Raw genomic sequence first — 9,203 nt, 5'->3', positions numbered from 1 at the left:
CACTCCCGTTGTGCCATACCCCATATATATATATATATATATATATATATATATATAAGGAAAAGAAGTGTATACCTAAGGGCTCGTTTTTCCGTGTTTTAACACAATATTAATGAGATATAACAAGACAGTAATGCCAAGGAATGTACAGGGGAAGTTATTAGAACCAATGGAATGTAAATAAGAAGAAAGAAGAAAGAAAAGTGGATGAAAAAATTACCAACTGTGCGCAGGAATCGAACCTACGACCTTCGAATTACGCGTTCGATGCTCTAACCACTGAGCTATCACAGCAGCCCTCCCTCCATCCACTTTTTTGGGTTTATCTGTGAATTTAGAAGTAGGAGCGACAGTCAGCGCCATCTATAAGCCAAACAACGAGTGCGAAAACACTCTTATGCGCATGTTTGGCGTCACGTAGCACGTGAACTTATTGTGAGTGGGCAGCTGATTAATTGTCCCTCCTATACAACCTAAACACACCAAGTCTGCCAGTACGATACCCTCGTTCAATGAAATAAGGGGAAGAAGTGTATACCTAAGGGCTCGTTTTTCCGTGTTTTAACACAATATTAATGAGTTATAACAGACAGTAATGCCAAAGAATGTACAAGGGAAGTTATTAGAACCAATGGAATGTAAATAAGAAGAAAGAAGAAAGAAAAGTGGATGAAAAAATTACCAACTGTGAGCAGGAATCGAACCTACGACCTTCGAATTACGAGTTCGATGCTCTAACCACTGAGCTATCACAGCGGCTCTCCATCTATCCACTTTTTTTGGGTTTATCTGTGAATATCCTACTTCTAAATTCACAGATAAACACAAAAAAGTGGATGGGGGGAGGGTCGCTGTGATAGCTCAGTGGTTAGAGCATCGAACGCGTAATTCGAAGGTCGTAGGTTGGATTCCTGCTCACAGTTGGTAAATTTTTCATCCACTTTTCTTTCTTCTTTCTTTTTATTTACATTCCATTGGTTCTAATAACTTCCCCTGTACATTCCTTGGCATTACTGTCTGTTATATCTCAATAATATTGTGTTAAAACACGGAAAAACGAGCCCTTAGGTATACACTTCTTGCCCTTATTTCATTGAACGAGGGTCTCGTACTGGCAGACTTGGTGTGTTTAGGTTGTATAAGAGGGACAATTATTCAGCTGCCCGCTCATAATAAGTTCACGTGCTACGTGACGCCAAACATGCGCATAAGAGTGTTTTCACACTCGTTGTTTGGCTTATAGATGGCGCTGACTGTCGCTCCTACTTCTAAATTCACAGATAAACCCAAAAAAGTGGATGGAGGGAGGGCCGCTGTGATAGCTCAGTGGTTAGAGCATCGAACGCGTAATTCGAAGGTAGTAGGTTCGATTCCTGCTCACAGTTGGTAATTTTTTCATCCACTTTTCTTTCTTTCTTCCTTCTTATTTACATTCCATTGGTTCTAATAACTTCCCCTGTACATTCCTTGGCATTACTGTCTGTTATATCTCATTAATATTGTGTTAAAACACGGAAAAACGAGCCCTTAGGTATACACTTCTTTCCCTTATTTCATTGAACGAGGGTCTCGTACTGGCAGACTTGGTGTGTTTAGGTTGTATAAGAGGGACAATTATTAACTGCCCGCTCATAATTAGTTCACGTGCTACGTGACGCCAAACATGCGCATAAGAGTGTTTTCACACTCGTTGTTTGGCTTATAGATGGCGCTGACTGTCGCTCCTACTTCTAAATTCACAGATAAACCCAAAAAAGTGGATGGAGGGAGGGCCGCTGTGATAGCTCAGTGGTTAGAGCATCGAACGCGTAATTCGAAGGTCGTAGGTTGGATTCCTGCTCACAGTTGGTAAATTTTTCATCCACTTTTCTTTCTTCTTTCTTTTTATTTACATTCCATTGGTTCTAATAACTTCCCTTGTACATTCCTTGGCATTACTGTCTGTTATATCTCATTATTATTGTGTTAAAACACGGAAAAACGAGCCCTTAGGTATACACTTCTTTCCCTTATTTCATTGAACGAGGGTCTCGTACTGGCAGACTTGGTGTGTTTAGGTTGTGTAAGAGGGACAATTAATCAGCTGCCCGCTCATAATAAGTTCGCGTGCTACGTGACGCCAAACATGCGCGTAAGAGTGTTTTCACACTCGTTGTTTGGCTTATAGATGGCGCTGACTGTCGCTCCTACTTCTAAATTCACAGATAAACCCAAAAAAGTGGATGGAGGGAGGGCCGCTGTGATAGCTCAGTGGTTAGAGCATCGAACACGTAATTCGAAGGTCGTAGGTTCGATTCCTGCTCACAGTTGGTAATTTTTTCATCCACTTTTCTTTCTTCTTCCTTCTTATTTACATTCCATTGGTTCTAATAACTTCCCCTGTACATTCCTTGGCATTACTGTCTGTTATATCTCAATAATATTGTGTTAAAACTCGGAAAAACGAGCCCTTAGGTATACACTTCTTGCCCTTATTTCATTGAACGAGGGTCTCGTACTGGCAGACTTGGTGTGTTTAGGTTGTATAAGAGGGACAATTAATCAGCTGCCCGCTCATAATAAGTTCACGTGCTACGTGACGCCAAACATGCGCATAAGAGTGTTTTCACACTCGTTGTTTGGCTTATAGATGGCGCTGACTGTCGCTCCTACTTCTAAATTCACAGATAAACCCAAAAAAGTGGATGGAGGGAGGGCCGCTGTGATAGCTCAGTGGTTAGAGCATCGAACGCGTAATTCGAAGGTCGTAGGTTTGATTCCTGCTCACAGTTGGTAATTTTTTCATCCACTTTTCTTTCTTTATTCTTCTTATTTACATTCCATTGGTTCTAATAACTTCCCCTGTACATTCCTTGGCATTATCTGTTATATCTCATTAATATTGTGTTAAAACACTGAAAAACGAGCCCTTACCCTACTGAAACGTTCCGTAAGATGCGGAGACCTCACATACGGAATTATTGGAATATGGAAGACGTATGATGCGGACTCCGCATAAGACGTATGATGCGGGCTCCGCTTAAGACGTATGATGCGGACTCCACATCTTATGGAAAGACGTATCATGCGGAAGTTACTGAAATGTGCGCATGTTACGTCTGAATCTAGTGCAAAGCAATATAATGTGTAAATTGAATAGACGTCCACATCTTGAGTACATGCAATACTGTGTACAAATCACAATATTTCTTAAATGTGCATGATGAGGGATTGAATCATTGGCATCTAGCTTACTAATTGTTGTGATGCAGAAGCAAAATTACCTTTTAAATAAAATACATTACAAAACTACTAAATTAACATGCTAGCGATCATAAATGGTGGTTACATTGCAACACATTATAGCAGTGTTCTATGCAAGACTTAAAGAACTTATAAAGTTATTAATATCAATAGAGAAGCATTAATATACACATCAGCCCTGCTACAATCAATATGTTTTTTTTATTTGTCTGTATGCTCCAGCTGTGAATAGTGACATTGCAGTTTGATCGTACACAAATGAGGTGACTGCACCGCAATTTCACGAGCTCCACCTAAGCCACAGGATGGTGGCACAATGTAACAGCAATTTTAGAACGAAATGCTTAAACATAAATAATAATCATAGCACTGTGAAAGTGTGGCGCTGTGTTTATCTCATGAATGCCTTGTGGAGATCGGCGAAATGCTGCTTGAGGCTCCGGCACCACTGTAAATTTCGAAGGTCACTGCGATAGAACTTATGTGTCCTTCATAGGCACCTGGAAATGAAAATAATTGGCACAAATAATGTCAGAGACACATGTTAGCCCAATAGTTTACATGCACAAGAAATATAACACACAGAATGAAACTGAAAATTTAAGGCACACAATCCTTCATGTTATGCATATGTGAATAATAGAAGGAATGAGTGTATAAATTAGTTCTGCTACATCAAAAAAAAACAGCATGCTTATCACAGTGAAAATAACTAGGTTGTCACGATTAGATAATCGATTATTATGTCCTTATGAAATTATGATTTAAACGCTTCCTGCACAGTAAAACTTTAGGAACAGCAAGTGAAAGCTCTCAGTGTTCATTTAATAGTGTGTGCATGTACATCTGCTGCCTTTATACTATACAGTTTGTGCACAAAATTGGCATCTTTAACAATTTTGAGAGTTAAACCTAAGCAACTTATAAGCTTAAAATCAACATGAAAGCAAGCAGGACCAGGCAGGTGCCATTAAAAATCTGTGCAAGCCAGATAACTATAACCGAACTGCACACATATAGGGGAGCAAGAGTAACAGTAATTCGGCTGCTGACCCGCATGTCGCGGTATCAAACCCCGGCTCCATTTCCGATGGAGGCAGAAATGCTGTAGACACGTGTGCTCAGATTTGGGTGTACATTAAAGAACCCCAAGTGGTCGAAGTTTCCAGTGCCCTCTACTACGGTGTCTCTCATAATCATATAGTGGTTTTCGGAAGTGAAACCCCACATATAAATCAAGAATAACAGAAATAAACTGCCAACAGAAAAGTTCGTTGCATGTGCTATCTGTAAGTGCTTACACCTTACTACATACAGCATGCTCATTCCATTTTAAATACCGATATTGAAAATAACTGCTCTATTAGGAATGTAAAAGGTAAGGTAGGAATGAACGACTCCTCAAAAAGTGACCCTATTATGACATCACGTTTTCTTATAACAAAATTGACTAAGACTCTCAAATATCATTATGCAAGGAAAAAAATCTTCAAAAGAACAATCAAGTTTGAAGTCATAATTATTTGTATGTCTCCTATGACTATAACCAAGAAATCGACCTCAACATGGCTAATGTTAGTTTTTAAGGCCTATGTTCACTAGACAATGAACTATACCACAAAAAGCACAGCGTTCAGGCAAAGCACAACACAAAAAAGAAAGCAGTCCTTTTTGTTATTACCTACAATGCCTTTAAAATGGTATTTTTACCTCTACTTCCCGCTTTTTATCTAAGTAACTGGTGTGAAACAAGTTAGCTGAAAATGCACTGTGCCTCCAAAACCTGTTGGTTGAATCTGAATTTTAAAAAAATGGTGAAGCTTGCACTAAATTAGGCTCCACAAGCCTTGGAACAGTGAGACTACATGACTCTTAGGACTACTTTAGTTACTTGTGTTTTGTTTCTGGGCCTAAGCATAAAGACAAGGGCTTAACTGAATTGCTGCTAACAAACAAATGCTTTCGAAATTGCCCGAGCGTCAAAGGATGCTCAGCCATTTGTTGTTTTTTGCACTGGGCTATTCTACACCAAACATACAAACCATACTGCCTGGCGACCATCACAGATGTATAGTTTAAAAAATGATGGTAATTTACTCTTCTGAAAATAGTTATTTGCAGAAATGTTTTGAAGAAAAAAGAGTAGTGGTCACGTGGGTACCTTCAGAATTTCGCAGAATGTCGTGCGGGTGTTATTTGTGAGAAAAATTTCAAAGTACCGCTTTTTCTTGCCACATCAAATTTGATCTACATATTAAGTAAAGATGCTTCTTAAAGTATTTGAAGTCGAGTAACATTAGTGCAATTTTTCTGCTACATAGGCTTTGAAGAATTCCGCCAAACTGTTTATCGTTTGCATTTCTTGTATGGCAATACTGCATTTTGTATGAATATTTGAGCCACAAATACTCACTGCACAGAAGTTATATTTTACGAAAAAAAATAATGTTAGGTCCAGATTACAAATATCACTATATAATCGTTTTTGTCCACATTGAGATGCAATTTGAGCTGTGTGTTTGTCTAATTGAAAATTACTTTTATATGTAAGTTGAAAGCAAATAAACAGTTCTTGTTACATGGCAAGTGTTATCATTACAAAGTTTGTTTAAATGAGGAAAATGATTTTTGAAGTCTCCTATTGAGGGCCATGGGGAACTTCGGAACGGAAGCTGTCGTACATCAAATGCAGAAAACAGCCATCATAAGAAAACTTCAAAAATTCATTTCTACTTTAAGACAAAGTGTAATCATATCACTTGCCATATAAAGAGAACTACTTCCTTGCTTTTGATGTGGCGAAAAAATTGCACTAATATTACTGAGCTTCATGCAGTACACACAAGCACCTTTACTTAATACCAAGACCGAATTTGGTGTAGAAGAGGCAGTATTTTTGAAACACTTTACTTTTTACAAGCAACACCCAGACGACATCCTGGGAAGTCCAGAAGGCACCAACGTGGCCTAATATTTTGTTCTCTGCGATATACTTTAGCATTTTGCTGTTTTCAGAAAAATACAGTAAACGAGCACAATATTTTTTTTTCAAAACACATTTAGGACGGTTGGCAAAATGGCTGGGATGTTTGATGCGTAATTGCCTCACTGCCAGCATTTATTCTTCCGAAGCTCAAGCTATCACCTCTCTGCCCTCACATACAATGCCTGCATAGGAAAGAAAAAGAAAGGCAGGTCCGACAAAGTTCACAAGGCAAGATATTTTCATGTTGGATAAATTCATTACCATAAACAGCAGCAAAATAACATTCATTTTGAGTAGTCCAAGACACAAGCTATATACCAGCATACTAAGAGCCAAGCACAAACTTTTCAATTGAACATGTGTGGTGATAGACAGGAAGCACTTATTGCAAGACTGATCAGTCTGTAATTAACTAAATGAAGTACAATGCACTGTTCAATCCAACACCACATAGGCATCTTTGCTATAGCAAATCCATGTGTCATTGATTCATGCACTAGATGGGACAATGCAAATGTAACAAAAAAGGTGAAAAAAGAAAACAAGGGAAAAAAAAGATGAAAAGGGGGGATGCAAAGTAGGAGCAGTGTAGCACTACTTTTACTTTGCATTCCCCTTTTCTTTCTTCTTTTTTCTTCTTTTCTATCATTTATCTTTTTTTGCTTCCCTTACCCCCAACCTCCGACAGGCGAACACTTTGTATCAGCGCAACCTAACTTGAAAAGAAGCAAGGGCTGCACTCTTCTGCGTTATAGGTTTTTTTTTTCAGACAAACATTTACAACAGGCACACACGCCTATACCAAAAGATGATGTCATTACTGACCCCATTTAAACTAACACGCCAAGGATGACAAGGTGACTTCTAAAAAATAGGTCCTCCTATCGCAACATCGGTCAGCCTGTCTCAAGCACTTCTACTGTTCACCCTGATTACCCCACTAGATGTTTCCATCTGTCGACTCACATCTTCATTTTGGATAACACTAAGACGAGCTTACATTGATGAATACGCACGAAAGTTTAGTGATGTATCATGTATCAGATTAAGCAACTCTGTTAAAAAATTATTGATAGCTTGCTTCCAGGCTTTTTATACTGTAGCCTGAAACTTCGTAATGTCTTCTATGCACATGAACCAGATTGACAACGTAATGCACAACATGCTTAAGAATACTGCGAGGAACAAGATAACGACAAAACGACCAGCCACCCAAAATTTTCGCTGTACATGTTTATAAAATGTTCATGTACCCCGAACGAGGTGCTTATGATACAAGCCGAAAAAACCTACAAGTAGGGCCTTGGAGTCTTCTGGAAGTAGACGTGTTGCATTTTTTCTGTAGAGGGCTTTACACCCATAAGTGAGGAACAAAACTCCTGTATAATGAATGTTGGCAGCTATCAGTTATAGAAAAACCTAATGCAGCTAATCTTCCCCGACACATCTGTACATTTAGAGAGGTGACGTAGCTTCTGTGATTCTGGCAGTAACTCCAACAGGACCAGTGCGAAAATTGGCACTACTTGGCTAGACAAATGTCCAAACATGCCTGCCCGACTCCCTCTAGCCATCCTGGCTGAATCTGACACATGATTTCTTAACTGCTGGCTGGACAAAAACAAAACCACTGAAGCACTCACAATACACAGCGTGAAGTTCCTCTGGAGTGGTCAACTTCGTCTTCTGCGATGAAAGAGCAGCACAGTGTACTGATAAGGCACTCCTTGCAATGGTTTTCAATGCCACACAGTGACCTTGCTGTTCCTGTCGAAGAGAGCTTCGGGAGCTTGGAGGGTGCTTGCTCTTTTCTGGGGGCTGCTGCCGCTCCTCGTTTTCTGCTCAAGGTCAACCTGCATAAAGTTGTAGACGAGGCTTTAAGAGTTGTATATAATGATATACAAATTTTCGCTGAACACACATTTCCTCGTGGCACACTGAGGAATTTCTTATAAAACTTAAGGCCTCGCATATGCAAACGTTTACAATCGATCCGAAGATGCACTCGACTCTAAAGAAGCAAGTTTGTTATGAAGTGTATATAAAGAAAAGTCATTCAGCACAACCACAACTACAGTTGCACACGAAAACGACATTTTACACGATCCTGTTTATTTACATGGTCCATTTTATTTTATTTACACGGTCCATTTTACACGGTCCTGTTTTACACAATCTGGTCTGCATGAACTCTTGAACCGGGCACCATATAGGTTGAAAGACACACACAGACTTTGAGACAAACCTAGTTTCCCGTGGAGCATCCTCTTGCACTATAACAACACATCTCAATCTAGTTAGTTGGTCAGAACGAGGTGAAAACAGCTCGCACTTGAAAAGCATGGGCAGAAGGAACGACGCCTGCACCCTGTGCTTTCTGTACATTCTCGTTGAGGGTGCAGTGTTCACCTTATCCTTATGCAATTTCGCATTTATAACATTGTTCACTGTATAATCTTTGTGGCGTTAAAGTGTGTGATACCATCATGTGTATCCCATGTAATTTATAAAAATAGAATACAAGATAGCTTGATTCAAAAATAACAAAGTGCATCCAGCGCCATGTCCTGTAGCCATTCTTTAGGCAAGTGGCAGAACGATTTATTCTTCAAAACATATCTTACTTGTAACCACTACAAGAGCTAACTCATACACTGGCACATTCTGTTTGCCTCTTCAGATTATAAGGTACCTTTTTTACACCAGAAAATCTTCAAGAAGAATAGAAGTGTTGTAATTGTGAAGAAAGAAAAGTAGAAGGAAAAAAAGATATTGATTGATTTGTGGAGTTCAACATCCCAAAACCACCATATGATTATGAGAGACGCTGTAGTGGAGGGCTCCGGAAATTTTGACCACCTGGGGTTCTTTAACGTGCACCCAAATCTGAGTACACGGGCCTACAACATTTCCGCCTCCATCGGAAATGCAGCCGCCACAGCCGGGATTCGAACCCACGACCTGCGGGTCAGCA

At 39.5% G+C, this 9,203-nt stretch overlaps 2 non-coding genes across 2 annotated transcripts; one reads left to right on the top strand and one right to left on the bottom strand.

Moving 5' to 3' along the window:
- Positions 1-683: 683 nt before the first annotated feature.
- Positions 684-756, bottom strand: TRNAT-CGU (transfer RNA threonine (anticodon CGU)). Its single transcript has one exon. It is a non-coding gene; the product is annotated as a tRNA-Thr (tRNA).
- Positions 757-2,236: 1,480 nt separating this feature from the next.
- TRNAT-CGU (transfer RNA threonine (anticodon CGU)) lies at positions 2,237-2,309 on the top strand. Its single transcript has one exon. It is a non-coding gene; the product is annotated as a tRNA-Thr (tRNA).
- The last annotated feature ends 6,894 nt before the right edge of the window (positions 2,310-9,203 follow it).

The sequence above is a fragment of the Rhipicephalus microplus genome, chromosome 6 (genome assembly GCF_043290135.1).
Source record: "Rhipicephalus microplus isolate Deutch F79 chromosome 6, USDA_Rmic, whole genome shotgun sequence".
Lineage (NCBI taxonomy): Eukaryota > Metazoa > Arthropoda > Arachnida > Ixodida > Ixodidae > Rhipicephalus > Rhipicephalus microplus.
This window is presented reverse-complemented; position numbering and strand designations above follow the sequence as displayed.